This window comes from Salmo trutta, chromosome 31 (assembly GCF_901001165.1).
Source record: "Salmo trutta chromosome 31, fSalTru1.1, whole genome shotgun sequence".
Taxonomy (NCBI): Eukaryota; Metazoa; Chordata; class Actinopteri; order Salmoniformes; family Salmonidae; genus Salmo; species Salmo trutta.
In genome coordinates this window covers 2,451,007-2,466,689 of record NC_042987.1, presented here as the reverse complement: position 1 = coordinate 2,466,689, position 15,683 = coordinate 2,451,007, and the positions used below count along the sequence as shown (strand labels likewise).

At 40.6% G+C, this 15,683-nt stretch overlaps 1 protein-coding gene across 13 annotated transcripts in view; it reads right to left on the bottom strand.

Moving 5' to 3' along the window:
• mbnl1 (muscleblind-like splicing regulator 1) overlaps window positions 1–11,554 on the bottom strand; it is a 93,587-nt gene extending 82,033 nt beyond the window's left edge. For 2 of the 13 annotated variants that reach the window (XM_029724847.1, XM_029724858.1), the window contains exon 1: window positions 224–910. The gene's annotated coding sequence lies outside the window, so the exon portion shown is untranslated. Of the gene's footprint in view, window positions 1–223; window positions 932–10,170; window positions 10,308–10,926; window positions 11,078–11,246 lie in introns of those variants that run through there. The other 11 variants (XM_029724843.1, XM_029724845.1, XM_029724849.1 and 8 more) reach the window with 11 other exon arrangements.
• Between the last annotated feature and the right edge of the window lie 4,129 nt (window positions 11,555–15,683).

Here is a 15,683-nt window from a genome sequence, read left to right as displayed (position 1 = left end):
TGTGTGTGTGTGTGTGTGTGTGTGTGTAAGACAAGACATAACAAACAGATGTTAACCCAGTGCCCCGCAAAGCGAACACACACATAGACCTAAAGCTAACAAACCCCAGCATATCTTTCCCTTACAACAGGCTGGACCCTACTGCTGTAAGTAAAGACAGTCGCCTCGTCACAGAGAGGGAGAAAGAGAAAGAAGGAGAGTAGGGTAAAACAGAAACCCTTACCTCTCACATTGCTGTTTGGTTTGTGCTCGCGCATCCGTGTGTCTATTGAATATGTGTATGTTTGTGTGTGTTCAGACAGGCCACGACAGAAGAGCCCCAGGCACCGGCTGGACCATTCTCAGGCAGAGCAGAGTGGAACGAGGGAGAAATCTGGCGGAGGAGTGAGTGAGAGTGAGTGAACAAGCGAACGAGTGAAGGCGCTGCGCAGAACGGTGTGGTGCGAGAGGAGGAGTGCCTGCCTCTGTGTGTGTGTGTGTGTGTGTGTGTGTGTGTGTGTGTGTGTGTGTAGCTGGCTTGGCTCTGTGCGCTAGTGTCTCCCCTTCCCTGCTCCTGTTGGTGGCTGTGCTGTGTCTCTGGGCTCCGGGCTACTGCAGCCAGAGGAGAGCTCCACTTGCTGGACGACTGCACTGTAGCAGCAGCTGGAGAGGAGGAGTGGAGGAGGAGGAGGCAGCACTGACTGCATTCGGCAACACCAATCATACAGACTCTCTGCTGCAGCTTTCTGGCTGCTCTCGCTCGCTCTCTCTCGCTCTCTCTCTCTCTCGCTCACTCTCTCTCTGTCTGCTCGCTCCACCCACTAGACCAACAACCAGGAACTGCTGGCTCTATTACATCAACACTGTTATTTTCAAGGGTGTGAGAGAAAGGGGGAGAGAGAGAAATAGGGAGGGGCGAGACAGAAGGTGAAAGATTGTCAGACCTGCACAGCCTTAGTTAAAGTGGTAAATGACCTCACAGCCAACACAGACGCCAAACAACTCTCTGTGCTGCATTCGACACTGTCGACCATCATGTCCTTTTGGACAGACTGGAGAGGTGGGTTGGCTTCTCCAGTCCAGTTCTATATTGGTTTAGAACCTATTTAAATCAGTCAAGAGTTTGTCACCCATGCGGCATTCCACAAGGTTTGATTTTGGGTCCGTCACTGTTCAGTTTATGTATTGTGCATGACAAAATGTGTAGAATTGCAAGAAATAAGCTTTTAAACCAGTATTGGGGAACATCCTGTGCGCCACATCTATTTCTATGGACACAAGCACTGTTCATGACAAAAACTGTTCACACCCCTCTTGTTGGTGGAGAGAAAGGTTTTAAAGCTTATTTACTGCAATTCTACACATTTTGTAATGAGGTACAGAGAAAATGTTGCAGTTTTAAAGCAAATGTTCATTAATTCTATGGATTTTGCCATGTCTAATGTGTATGCATGTGATATTTGAGTGACTCAGACATTACAATAAAATATATGTGCTAAAAAAACTAGCTAAAAAACGTTTGCTGACATGGGCTAGTTCATCTTGATATCTCGGACAAGTTATAAATAGCTCTTTAAGGTATGCAATGACTAACATGACAAGAGGATTCTACTTGTGCATTCTACTATTACAACTTTCAAGAGTAAGTTGAAAGCCGGACTGAGTTGTTTTTTATTTTATTTTTGTATATTTTTTGAGGTGGGGATCACCGCGCGCACCCCACAGTTTGGGAACCCCTGCTCTAAAGAAAAAAAGACTCCGCCTACCATCACCCATTTTCGCTTTTCCATGAATCTAAACCCAATTATAAGTCCACATAGTCCAAGGTTCCATATGCATGAGTAAAAAAGATGAGTCCATCATGCATGACATTTTTTTTAACGAATATAGGATTGTAATGTGTAGTGTTTTGCAATGTTGTGTATCGGGGACTACGTCAGCAGTAGCAGTAGTTCACCCACAGCCACGTTGTAACCTTCAAGTCCTTGCACAATTGGTTGTTCACATACAACTTATCGACCACTAGACAAACATTCTGCTTCTCTGCTTGGAGCCTTTTGAAAGTGGGGTATTTCATGGGGAAATTGTTCTTCAGATCCCTACCCCGTTGTAGCAAGGCAACCTTCCTTTTGTAGTGAGTTAGCCTAGCTACAACTGGATGGAGATTTCTCTCCCCTTTGCTGCTAAAAATCGATTGTATCTTCCTGTTCGGTTGTCATCTTGAGATGACGTTTCATGAAAACCACTTTATCCTCAGTTGCCAGATAGTTTTCATTTTCATCCTCCTTTACTCCCATTATGATAATATTACTCTTCATTCTTCTGCACGTCAGATCACGTAATTCTGCTTCCATTGTGGTATTGTTTTTTCAATCATTTATTTTCAGCTCGTATTTCTTCTTCATTTTATTGCTGTAATCTATTCCTGACTTGCGGGCCTCAACCTCCTCCAATAGCCCAGGCAAAAGATCCAGCTTCTTCAGCTGTTCCTTTATGCTTTCCAGCAATATCTTATCTTCTGCGAACATTGTTTAAAAACCTCATCTTCTATTGTTATATTCAGATGTTTAATCGGCGGATCCTTTTCTTCAGTTTTGCTTGAGGAAAAGATTGATCTTGGTGGCTTTGATGTGTATGATTGTTGTTCGAGCATACCAATGCGTTTGAGGTTCTCTATGTTATCCAGAATGTTTGTTTGGCAGTTATCAGCTAATCCTTAATTTTACGATTAATTCATTGGACAAACTGTGCCTACCACGGTGCCACTTGCCACGTCATTACCTCCTCCATGATTAGTATATCTGTATACTCATTTATTGTTGCCCTATTATGTAGTCTGAACGTAGTAAAAAGTTTATATTTTATTCTGTAAAATGAGAAACCAGAAGTCTCACCGCTTGCACAGTCAGCTCATTACAGCTGTGAGAGTGTTTTAAAGTATTTTGGAACGATAAAGTGTAGTGTACCAACTGAGATTTAAATCAACATGCTAATGCCTTCACTGATTACACATAAAGTAAGATAGGTCCTACATGATAGAGTACTTGCTTTGTTTTCTGTGAACCCCATTCATTGCTGCTAGCAGCTATATTTTTTCTTTATTTTTATTAATATTGGCCCATCTCTTCGGAGCACAAAAGTAACTTGGTTTTACATTATTGTTCTTTTTTACAGCTATTTTGTTACATATACATTATTCACATTGAACTTTTATACACAGTATTACAATATAGTTTGATATTACACATTACATGGTACTCAGACATATCCGGTATATGGTGTTTCCGGTCCTAACTATAACAGATCATAAGCTTTTAATCCCACACCACCTATCTCCGTAGCCCATCCCAAATATCTCCGTAGACTACTCTCTCTTACAGTGCATTCGGAAAGTATTCAGACCCCTTGACTCCACATTTTGTTACTTTACAGCATCATTCTAAAATTGATTAAATAGATGTTTTTCTTCATAAATCTACTTCCAATACCCCATAATGACAATGCAAAAACAGGTTTTTACAATTTAAAGAAAATGTATAATAAAAAAAAATGGAAATATGACATTTACATAAGTATTCAGACACTTTACTCTGTACATTGTAGAAGCACCTTTGTCAGCGATTACAGCCTTGAGACTTCTTGGGTATGATGCTACAAGCTTGGCACACCTGTATTTGGGTAGTTTCTCCAATTTTCCCAGCAGATCCTCTCATCCTCTCAAGCTCTGTCAGGTTGAATGGGGAGCGTCGCTTCACAGCTATTTTCAGCTCTCCAGATATGTTTGATCGGGTTCAAGTCCTGGCTCTGGGTGGACCCCTCAAGGACATTTAGAGACTTTTCCCGAAGCCACTCCTGTGTCTCTTGGCCTTGTGCTTGCTTAGGTTCGTTGTCCTGTTGGAAGGTGAACCTTTGCCGCAGTCTGAGGTCCTGAGAGCTCTGGGGCAGGTTTTCATCAAGGATCTCTCTGTACTTCGTTCCATTCATTCTTTCCCTTGATACTGACTAGTCTCCCAAGTCCCTGTCACTGAAAAACATTCCCACAGCATGATGCTGCCACCACCATGCTTCAAGGGATGGTGCCAGGTTTCTTCCAGACGTGACGCTTGGCATTCAGGCCAAAGAGTTCATTTTGGTTTCATCAGACCAGAAAATCTTGTTTTTCATGGTCTGAGACTCTTTTAGGTGCCTTTTGGCAAACGCCAAGCAGGCTGTCATTTGCCTTTTACTGAGAAGTGGCTGGCCACTCTACCATAAAGGCCTGATTGGTGGAGTGCTGCAGAGATGGTTGTCCTTCTGAAATCTTCTCCCACCTCCACAGAGGAACTCTGGAGCTCTGTCAGCGTGACCATCGGGTTCTTGGTCACCTCCCTGACCAACGCCCTTCTCCCCCGATTGCTCAGTTTGGCCGGGAGGCCAGCTCTAGGAAGAGACTTGGTGGTTCCAAACTTCATCCACTTAAGAATGATGGAGGCCACTGTGTTCTTGGGGACCTTCAATGCTGCAGACTTTTTTTGTATCCCCAGATCTGTGCCTCTACACAATCCTGTTTTTGATGAGGACATTTTTTTATTCAATACATTTTCAAATAGGGCTGTAACGTAACAAAATGTGGAAAAACTGAAAGGGTCGGAATACTTTCCGAACACTCTGTAAACACTCTGTAAATATTTGTAACTGTGCTGTGATGTATTACATTAATTCTGAACCTTTCTAATCTCATAATATCCATATATTGTAAATGAAAGATGAATATTTTTGCTCTTAGTATTATTATATTGTTAATTGATTATGGCTTTCCAAATTTGTTTTAATATTTGTTCTGGCTTTTCAGGAGGATGACATTGACATTGTAACCAGCTTTGTGTGAGTTGTTTTAGAAAAGGTGATACTTTGAACAAGGATTCATTTTCAATTAACCGAAAATCAGAACTTGTAATCTGGATAAAGGCAAAAAGGCAATTTTGATCAAAGGGTAAGCCATTCTTTCTAATCTACTGGAGCATCGGTTCGGGTTTAAGTATAACCTTTGTATGACTGAAGCTTTTAGTGAGATGTTTAATTCTTTAATATTTAATAATACAATATTTTACCAACCAAAGAAACCAACACAGAGCACACAGATACAGTATACCAACTAGAAAGGCCACAGCCCAGGGGCACAATACAAGAGAGAGAAAGAGAGAGAAAGAGAGAGAGAAAGCCTGACCTGGAGAAACCATCAGCTCAAATGCATGACTTTAACAACCATGAGAAACCATCACACAGCTCCCAGCAACCAACCCAAAGCTAACGCATAGTTTACTGGTCAAGGCAGGGAGAGAGGCCAGGGAGAGAGGCCAGGGAGAGAGGAAGGGAAGCCACAGCCACAGGGCTGGGTCCAAGGCTAATTTTATGCCCATGGATGGAGAGTATGTGAGGTCAGTGGAGATGTTGCACGTGACTGGTGCAACCGGCTTCCCTTTACATAGGCTTCACTTGAACATCTATGGTGAAATGCTTAGTTCTGAAAACAGTTGAACCAAGCATCCAGTTGAACCAAGCATCCATCATTTCATCACCTACAGTATCTCAGTGAAATGTCACTCATTTAAATCGCAGTGCACCTGTGCACTACAGGTTTCCCAGCACGCTACATCGCTCTCTTCTCTCAGCCCCCTCTCTCGCTTTCTCTCTGTCCCCCTCCTCTGTGACTCCTGTCTCCTCTCACTCACTCTGCTCCCCATCTCTCCGTCTCTCTTTCTCTTACTCTGTCCCCCTACCCCTCATCCCTCGCTCTCCCTTTCTCTCCCTGGATGATGTGATGAGCTTTGCCTGTTAGCAGCAGATCGGCGCTGAGCGTTGTAGGCCAGTCTAACCAGCGCTGGTGATAAGTCACCTCTAATTTACACGGCTTGGCCTAAACCCAGGGTGACAATCTCTGACAGCTCCAGCTAGAGGACTAACTGGGTTCAACTCCGCAAACACTTCAAAGCACTATCTTGTTCTTTCTTTCTCCCTCATTCTTGATTTCCTTCTCTTCTCTTGATCTAGCTTCCTTTTTCAATTCTCTCTCTCAACAAAGAGCGAGAGAAGGCTGCATACTAGCTCCTAGCACAGACTCTGTGCCAAAAGTTTGTAATTTCGGACTGAAATGAGAGACTTGAGAGCGTTCTCTGAGCTAGTGCTGGGTAGTTCCAACCGCACAAAGTTTTAACTTTGATGGACATCAGTTTTCCCCATTACTGCTCACACACATGGTAACCAATCACACACAACACATGGAAACAGATCCATTCACGTTTGAGTCAAAATGGCTGCTTGTAATTAGCTTTGATATAATTATCTGCTCTAGATGAGGAACTGGGGCCCCATATGGGTCCGTTGAAAGCCTACTGGTCAATGCAGGCCAGGTCACTCTGACCCAGATTGGAGGAATAGTATGCTTTGACCTGTAATGGAGGAGCAGGGTGATTGATGCATCGCGTCAGTACTTTGTACTCACTCCATTTCTCTTTCTCTCTCTCCATTTCTCTATTTTGATTGCGGACATTTTCTCTCAGTCCTCAATCCCTTCTCTATGTCATAACCACAGAGGATATTTCTCTACATTTAAAACCCCTAGAGTCGATGTCCGCACCCCCTTGGAAATGGCATTAGCATTCCAATATCAAACTGTCTGTTTAAGCTAGAGATATGTTTTTTTTTTGTTGCATGGGCTGCGTCTCAATCAACCACATCCGCCAATGCTAGCTAGCTAGCTAGGGTAGTTGAGGCTATTCTGCTGTGCTCTCCGTCCTTGTCTAATGTTACAACAACCCTATTCAGTTTAAACAACAGCCTGCCTGTTGGTTGCTCATTGTAGCCTTCTCCTTCTCATTTAGCTGACGTAATTACGGAATTTTAATTCCATTTTGCATTGATTAGAGATCTCCCACTTCGAGTTGTTACACACGGAGCCTCTGACTGTAGTGCACACCACCTTTAGTGGCCGACAATAACAACAAACGACATGCATAAAACGTGTGTAGACTATGCTGCCCTACAAAGGCAAAATATAGTAACTAGACTTTTGGTCAAAATTTAGTTAAGACTGAAATCAGGCTTTGTATTATGTGTTTTATCTTGTGATGAATTGTCCTGGTTCAATTATGTTCTGTTTCAGAGAAAATGGAGTGTTAAAAGTGCAGTAACTATAAAATGTCAGTAAAAACCAAGGCAATCAAGCAGTAACTTAAGTTACTACGCAAACATTGAAACTGGGAAAAAATTGTGTTTAAAGTTTATTTGCTGTCCAGCCAAATATGTTGTAGGTAGATAAGTGATAATGCACTTATGTATTATCTTATTATGAAGTATTTATTGTTGTTGTGTATCAACCATAATTTAAGTCAAATAAATGCCCATACAAAGTCAAACAGAAAAACAACAAGAAAGTTGGATAAACACATTTCGATTATAGATACTGCACAAAGTTACATATTTTTAAGTATAAAAATTCTGCATGATGAAATAGTCCTTGAGGGTTACTACAATACAACATTCAAAACATGAAAAAGCAAATACATAAAACAATTGACTACAGTTGGAATGTAGTTAAAACTCTCATACTGTTTCCATCAAACAGAAAAACAACAAGAAAGTTGAATAAACACATTTAGATTGTGGATAAAGACAAGAGTGTGCAAAGCTGTCATCAAGGCAAAGGGTGGCTACTTTGAAGAATCTAAAATCTAAAATATATTTTGATTTGTTTAACACTTTTTTGGTTACTACATGATTCCATTTGTGTTATTTCATAGTTTGATGTCTTCACTATTATTCTACAATGTAGAAAATAATAAAATCAAAGAAAATCCTTTGAATGAGTAGGTGTGTCCAAACTTTAACTGGTACTGTGTATAAATACAATGTATGTTTTAAAATCGACCAATACTGTAGGTGACCTTCTTTGTGAGGCATTGGAAAGCCTCCCTGGTCTTTGTGGTTGAATCTGTGTTTGAAATTCACCGCTAGACTGACGGACCTTACAGATAATTGTGTGTGTGGGGTACAGAGATGAGGTAGTCATAAAAAAAATAATGTTAAACACTACTATTGCACACAGAGTGAGTCCATGCAACTTATTATGTGACTTGTTATGCAACATTGCATTACTGAACTTATTTAGGCTTGTCAAAAGAAAGGGGTTTAATACTTGTTGACAAGACATTTCAGCTTTACATTTTTTATTCATTTGTAAATAAAATAAATTCAAAAAACATAATTCCACTTTGACATTATGGGTTATTGCGTGCAGGCCAGTTACACAAAATCTACATTGAATCTATTTTCAATTCAGGCTGTAACACAAGAAAATGTGGAAAAGGTTAAGGGGTATGAATACTTTCTGAAGGCACTGAATATAGGATGAAAAAGATTGTTTATGTTTCTACATGGCATTTTCTACGCAGTTCCAACGTATACATAGTTCTCATGTTGAAATTTGATTGATGTAACAACATGTTAATCAGGTTAAGTCAATGTATTTAACTTGAAGTTTTACCCTCATTTCAATGTTTACAATGCTGTTTGAAATTAGATGAAAAAGCAGTACTGGTTTATGCATTTTTCAAATCGAATGTAATTTCATCTTATCCACAACTACTCTCTGTCTTTCCCTCTTTCCCCCTTTCTGTACGAGAGACAGCAGGCCAAAACATTTAATGACACCTCTCTCTCTCGTTCTCTTTTTCTTTCTTTATTTCTCTCTCTCTTTCTTTTTTCTTTCTCTCTCTCCCTCTCCCTCTTCCTCCTGTGGTGAAAACGTTAAGTGTCTCCCTCTCTGCTCTGCTCAGCGCCCTGCTATTTCCCAGCCTTCTGTAAATTACACTGGCTCGCTGATGTGAACTCGCTGAAATGTCCCAGACCCTTTATAAGCCCTGATGGCCCATCTATCACACACACACGCACACACACACACACACACACACACACACACACACACACACACACACACACACACACACACACACACACACACACGCATTACACCACCATTACAGAGCATCACCCAAAAATATATAGCATGGCACGCAGCATCGCTGACAGGCTGGAAGCTCAGAGAGCATTCAACGTCAGCCATTTCACAACATTTTGTCGTTGTGAGGTTATGAGACAGCAGAATGGAGATGAGATATAACTGCTGAGACTAAAATAGTTACTCATTCGTTCTGTGTGGTAATAACCCTTTTGAATGCAGCCTTGAGTGATTTGGCTTGCTTGTCAACAAAGTTAATCAATGGTAAATGTAAAGAGACTGATGAAGTCAAACTACAAGACAAAAACTTGGGAGTAAAACAATTATAATAACTCAAACTTCAATTGCTAACCTAGTGGAAACCATTTAAAAACATTCTCAAAGAATTTAAGAAACATTCTCAAAGAATACATAAAAAAAAGCATATCATTCATCTTACAGCAATAACTGCCTTGCTGGTGTATGAAGATAAAGGCGTCCCTCAGCGCGCCATTTTCTATGGCTCTCTCTCAACTATGACGCAGATAGGAGAAGCAGGTGCGATTCTAACGGTCACAGACTTAGGAAACAGAGGGCATAGTGTCCCTAGCTGACTCCACACTGTGTATGCAGTAGCATATCTCGTAACTTCGGCCTTATCTAGGGAGATTATATGAAAGTGAATGGAAACACCCTGTGTAAAGAGATATTTCAGTTGGCTGTGCAGTGTGCTATTAGATTCAGGCAGGTTGCAGAGAAATAGTTGCAAACAATTTCAAAATGTCACCATCTCAACCTCAATCATTCACACTCATAAACACTCACATAAAAGGAAGAGTGGAGATGCTGACAGCTATTGCAGTAGTAAAGTTAAAACAAAAGTTTTTAAAACAAAATACATTAAAATAAAACAAGTCCTGCATGAAGTCGCAACTGAACGAGGCACTTATAAATGTTATCTTTAGAAAATGTTCGCAATATAATCAAAAAGTACCAGAGTTAAAGTGTATCGTATTGTCTGCATGGTATGAAAGTCGCGTGTAACAGTTAATTAATTTGTCAAATATGTATTATAGTTTTACATGAAGAAAAGTATGAAAGTAAGTCAAATCAAAGTAAATATAATAGCTTAAATCCAATATATTTCTAGGTTTATGAGGTTATCCTCATCCTAAAGAGAGGTGGCCCTTAAGTCCCCTGTGTCTGTGCCTTCTTACCTGTATGTCTGTGGAACGCTGACGTGACACTGGGGCTGAGTGACAACACTTTAACCGAGTCACAACGTACCACAATGCATTGTGGGTTAAACTCACCATCTCTCTTCTCTCTTTCTAACTCTATAGTTTTCTCTCTCTCTCTCTCTCCCTCCTATCTCTCTTTCTCTCCCTCCTCCCTCTTTCTATTGCTGTCACTCCACCTCCCTCCCTCCCCCCTCTCCCTCTGTCTCACTCTACCTCCCTCCCCCTCTCTCTCTTTCCCTCTCTCCCAACAGCGCCTTCTGCCTGGCGAGCGGCCGAATCACACCATGGCCGATCCGACAAGCAGGTTGCCATGGCAATCTGCCCTTATCTCATTTGCATCATTTGCTTACATTATGTGCTGCCAAACATGGTAACGCTTAATTGTATCACCCTGCCGTCCTCCATATTTCTCTTTTTTCTTTCACCCATCACCCCTCACTTCCCCCCCTCTCTCTTCCTCTCTCCCCCCTCTCTTGCTCCCTCTCGCTCTCTCTCGCTGTCTCTCTGTCTCTCTCCCTCACAGCAGTCAGTGTGTGTGTGTGAAAAGAGGAAGTCACTCTGACATGTGACCAGTTTGCAGCATTACAGATAAGGAGTGAAACAATTCGAAACAGGAAGTTGGGTGTGGTAGTGGTTCTGTTTAGGGGCACAGAAACAGAAGGGGAGCTTAGGTCACCATACACCCCCCTCCCCCCTACAGTATCAGGTGCACTGGCACAAGGTTTCACTTACCCCAAGTTCCTGTTCAGAAGGATTCTGAGTGCATTTGTATATCAGACCTTCAGTGCCAAGTCCGTCAATCTGTCACAGTGGTAGAGACAGGAGACAGACTGGCCTTCTGAAGTCAATACTGAGAGGAGAGCAGCACTCAGCACATCCCCACCTGCCACCAATGGAGAGACAGAGAGAGCAATAGAAAAAGAGAGAGAGAAAGAGATTTTTCTAAAAGTGCTATAGCTACAAGATTTGTGTCAACAAACAGGACTTCTAGTTCATATTCAACCAACAAGTCAAATCAAATCTACATTCAAAATCTTATCAACCATGTTTACCTTGCTCTAGTCAGGTCTGTGAACATCCGTTATCAATCGGCATCCCAAGAAAATCCAAAAACACCCTTTCAAAAGTACAACACTCCTCTATCCAGATACAACTGACCTACACTTAGCTCCTTCACAGGGACTGAGGTTCTTCAGGGACTCTCAGAGACACAGTAGCGCAGCAGGCAATAAGGGCCTCTGGTACGGCCTTCCTTCCTTAGGGCTGCCTACAGGGCTCTGGGGAGTGGAAGTCAATGAGACAGCCTAATTTAGCCTGCTGCCTGCCTGCCTGCTACTTCTTACTGCTGCCAGGAACCCAGAGTGAGACTCCTTCCCTTTTTAGGTTCCCTGGATGCTGCCGTCTGCAAGAGGCCACTGCCGCATTCCGACCGGGCTACGCCAAGAAAGAGAGGGAGAGGGGAAGAGAGGGAGAGGTAGACAGAGAGAGGGGGGATAAGAGCATCTGCTAAATGACTAAAATGTCAAATGTAAAAGTCTTACATACAGATCTCATATTACTGTATTGAACAATTTTTCCCCACATGTTATCTTTATATTGATGTCACAAATGTATCATTTGTACAGTTCTTTATTAAAAATGCCATTATTTCTTACATTTCACTGTTCAAAACGACTTATTTCTCTGAGAGTGAGGCAGATATATAGCATTTTGAAATAAACATGATTATTTGTCTCTCTGAAAGGAAACCATCAGGTAATAGACTTGAAACAAATACATGTCTCATTGAACAAACCCATGCCATGATTAGACTGTGAAAAAGCATACCAATCTCTTTCATCAGTTCTTTCAACAATAAAAGCTCATTTACCATCATTTCTGAAAATGGATATAGTGTTTTGGAATGAAACTCTTCAGATGGAAAGAGAGAAAGCGAGAAAAGGCGGTGGTAAGAGAGATACTATAAATGTTGCTAAAAAGGATGTTCATTCAGGAGGAAGTCAATGCTGACATGTTGTTAATACCTGCCTATCCCCCATGAGTCAGTGGTAATAGTGCAGCAGTAAGTGCTTAATCAGTGATAACTAGGCTATATAAAAGTGTCACTATCCTGAAGTCTTTGTAATAGGTCAATACATTACTGTCACATAGACGGTAAACCCCAGAAGGATAAAACAACAATAACAACAATCTGAGTTGAATGAGTTGCGAAAGATTCGGAGAATCTCATCAATGGGAAAAGTCAAACAGCGGTAGAGAAAAGTTGAGGGTAATGTTGCAGTCGTAAGCACGATCCAATGGTTTCCCTATGAATCAGGCTCTACGATGGTCAGGGCCAGTAAAAATAGCCTGTCTAATATCTCAGCACTAATTAGCTATGAGAAATAGGCTGATCTGCGATGTTATTCTTGCCATGTCATATTATGAAACTACTGTATCAGGGTTCTAGACTAATTCTTTCTCACTTTTTCAGCTGATTGCACCAGCACATATGATCTGGTCACATTTTTTATTTTATAATTTTGTTTCAGCTAGCCTGTCTCCATTTATACAATCAATTATAATACAATCACACAATCAATATGATATTGTTTTTATCCATACAACAACATAATGGTTATCATTTAGTTGAATAGTAAATCTCTGTTGATAAACTTGGTGAATAAAGATGTAGCCTAGGTCTATTCACAATACAGGTGAATGCATATTCAGTAGGAATGTGTTCATGCATTGAGTTATTAAGCTTGTTTTCAAATCAAAATCAAATCAAATTTATTGGTCACAAACGTGTTTAGCAGATGTTATTGCGGGTGGAGTGAAATGCTTGTGCTTCTAGCTCCGACAGTGCAGTAATATCTAACATTTTCACAACATATACCCAAAATACAGAGTTGCAAAGAAAAAGCCATATCTCTGTCCAGTGTCTGTGTTCTTTTGCCCATCTTAATCTTTTATTTTTATTGGCCAGTCTGGGATATGGCTTTTTCATTGCAACTCTGCCGAGAAGGCCAGCATCCCGGAGTCACCTCTTCACTGTTGACTTTGAGACTGGTGTTTTGCGGGTACTATTTAATGAAGCTACCAGTTGAGGACTTGTGAGGCGCTTGTTTCTCAAACTAGACACTCTAATGTACTTGTCCTCTTGCTCAGTTGTGCACGTGAGCCTCCCATTCCTCTTTCTATTCTGGTTAGAGCCTGTTTGCACTGTTCTGTGAAGGAAGCAGTACACAGCGTTGTACGAGATCTTCAGTTTCTTGGCAATTTCTCGCATGGAATAGCCTTCATTTCTCAGAACAAGATTAGACTGATGAGTTTCAGTAGAAAGGTCTTTGTTTCTGGCCATTTTGAGCCTGTAATCAAACCCACAAATGCTGATGCTCCAGATACTCAACTAGTCTAAAGAAGGCCAGTTTTAATGCTTCTTTAATCAGACAACAGTTTTCAGCTGTGCTAACATAATTGCAAAAGGGTTTTCTTATGATCAATTAGCCTTTTAAAATGATAAGCTTGGATTAGCTAACACAATGTGCCATTGGAACACAGGAGTGATGGTTACAGATAACGGGCCTCTGTACACATATGTAGATATTAAATTAAACATCAGCCGTTTCCAGCTACAATAGTAATTTACAACATAAACAATGTCTACACTGTATTTCTGATCAATTTGATGTTATTTTAATGGACAAAAAAATTAGCTTTTTTTTCATAAACAAGGACATGTCTAAGTGACCCAAACTTCTGAACAGTAGTATATATTAAGCAAGTATTTTTGTACAGATAATTATCAGACTCAAGTAACAAATACTGGTAAACACTCAAATACATTTAGTTTACATTTTTTTCACAACGGTAGTGAACTGGGTCTTTACTAGCCCTGTATTAGCAGACCAATATAAACACTTCAGCTAAAAAGACATGGCAAACAAAATCGCAGCATCCCCACCCCCAAACTACTTCTCACGGCTATGGTCTGATCTATATATTAGGCCTATGAAAAGGGGAGACACAAATACAATATGACGTCCATCTAACCTGGAGGAGGAAATTATTGTCCAAAAACAAACAAAAGTGGCACTGACCCAATGATAAAGACAGTGAAAATGCACTCACCTGGGGATATGGCTGATGGAGTCTTTTCATTGTCTTCTTTACAGCAAATAGCCATTTGATTTCCAAACTATTTTTCCGCGATTGTATTTTTTAATATTGTATTTATGCCTGGCTGGGTTGCTCTACTTTTCGCTGACTGTCGCAACTCAACAATCATTTATTTGGTTATTTGCGATTTGCTGGCCCTTCTGACTGTAGGCTATGTGATTAAAAACAATTTTTATTTTTAAGGCCCTAATGATCCTCTGTTGCCAAATCATGCTTTCTGGTGTAGTAGCCTATTTTTTTCTTCTTTTTTTTCTGTATAGACAGGAGTAAGATAATTAGGCTATATAATTTTGGCAATTTAATTCAATTTACTTTTGGGAAACAACTGTAGGTTCCCCTAGCCTTATGGATGTGCCTTCAAATTACTTGAAATTGCACATTGGAAATTCAGTAAATAATTACGCACGCCGTTGCACCCGAGTTACTTGTTCTGTTAAGATGAATTCAAATAAATGTTTATTTGTCACATGCGCCGAATACAACAGCTGTAAACCTTACCGTGAAATGCTTACTTAAAAGCCCTTAACCAACAATGCAGTTCAAGAAATTACCATAAACTAAATGTGATTTCTGTAATTCTGAGAACCGTGGGTGGACGCCCTTATCAGGTTACGCAACCAATGCATATTCTAACGGAAACTCTGACCTCTATGTATCCTACTTAGCTTTGGAAAGAAGCAGTATTCGTTTCAGCTGAGCTATCATGTCAACACATTTAGACATTGATCAGCTTCCATACTCATTTGCGTAAACTACCAAAAATAGCATTGAATAGTTGAAATAACTTTTTTTACACAAGCTGTATGTGAAAGTAAATTAGGAGTGAGCTTGGGTTTATGTAGGCTACATCTGGTTTACCCAACAAAGGACACCATCATTTCTAACTGTAGCTAGGTATACAATCATTCAGCCATGGTTGAATGGATCTTTGGAAGTTTAAAAATAGATACCATTAGCCCTATAAATCGGTCGCCAAATTCATGATATTAATAATAAACTTTTACCTTTGTAAACTCAGCAAAAAAAGAAAGATCCTTTTTCAGGACCCTGTCTTTCAAAGACAATTCATAAAAATCCAAATAACTTCACAGATCTTCATTGTAAATTGTTTAAACACTGTTTCCCAAGCTTGTTCAATGAACCATAAACAATTAATGAACATGCACCTGTGGAACGGTCATTAAGACACTAACCGCTTACAGACGGTAGGCAATTAAAGGTCACAGTTATGGACACTAAAGAGGCCTTTCCACTGACTCTGAAAAGCACCAAAAGAAAGATGCCCAGGGTCCCTGCTCATCTGCGTGAACGTGCAGATGTGGCCAGGG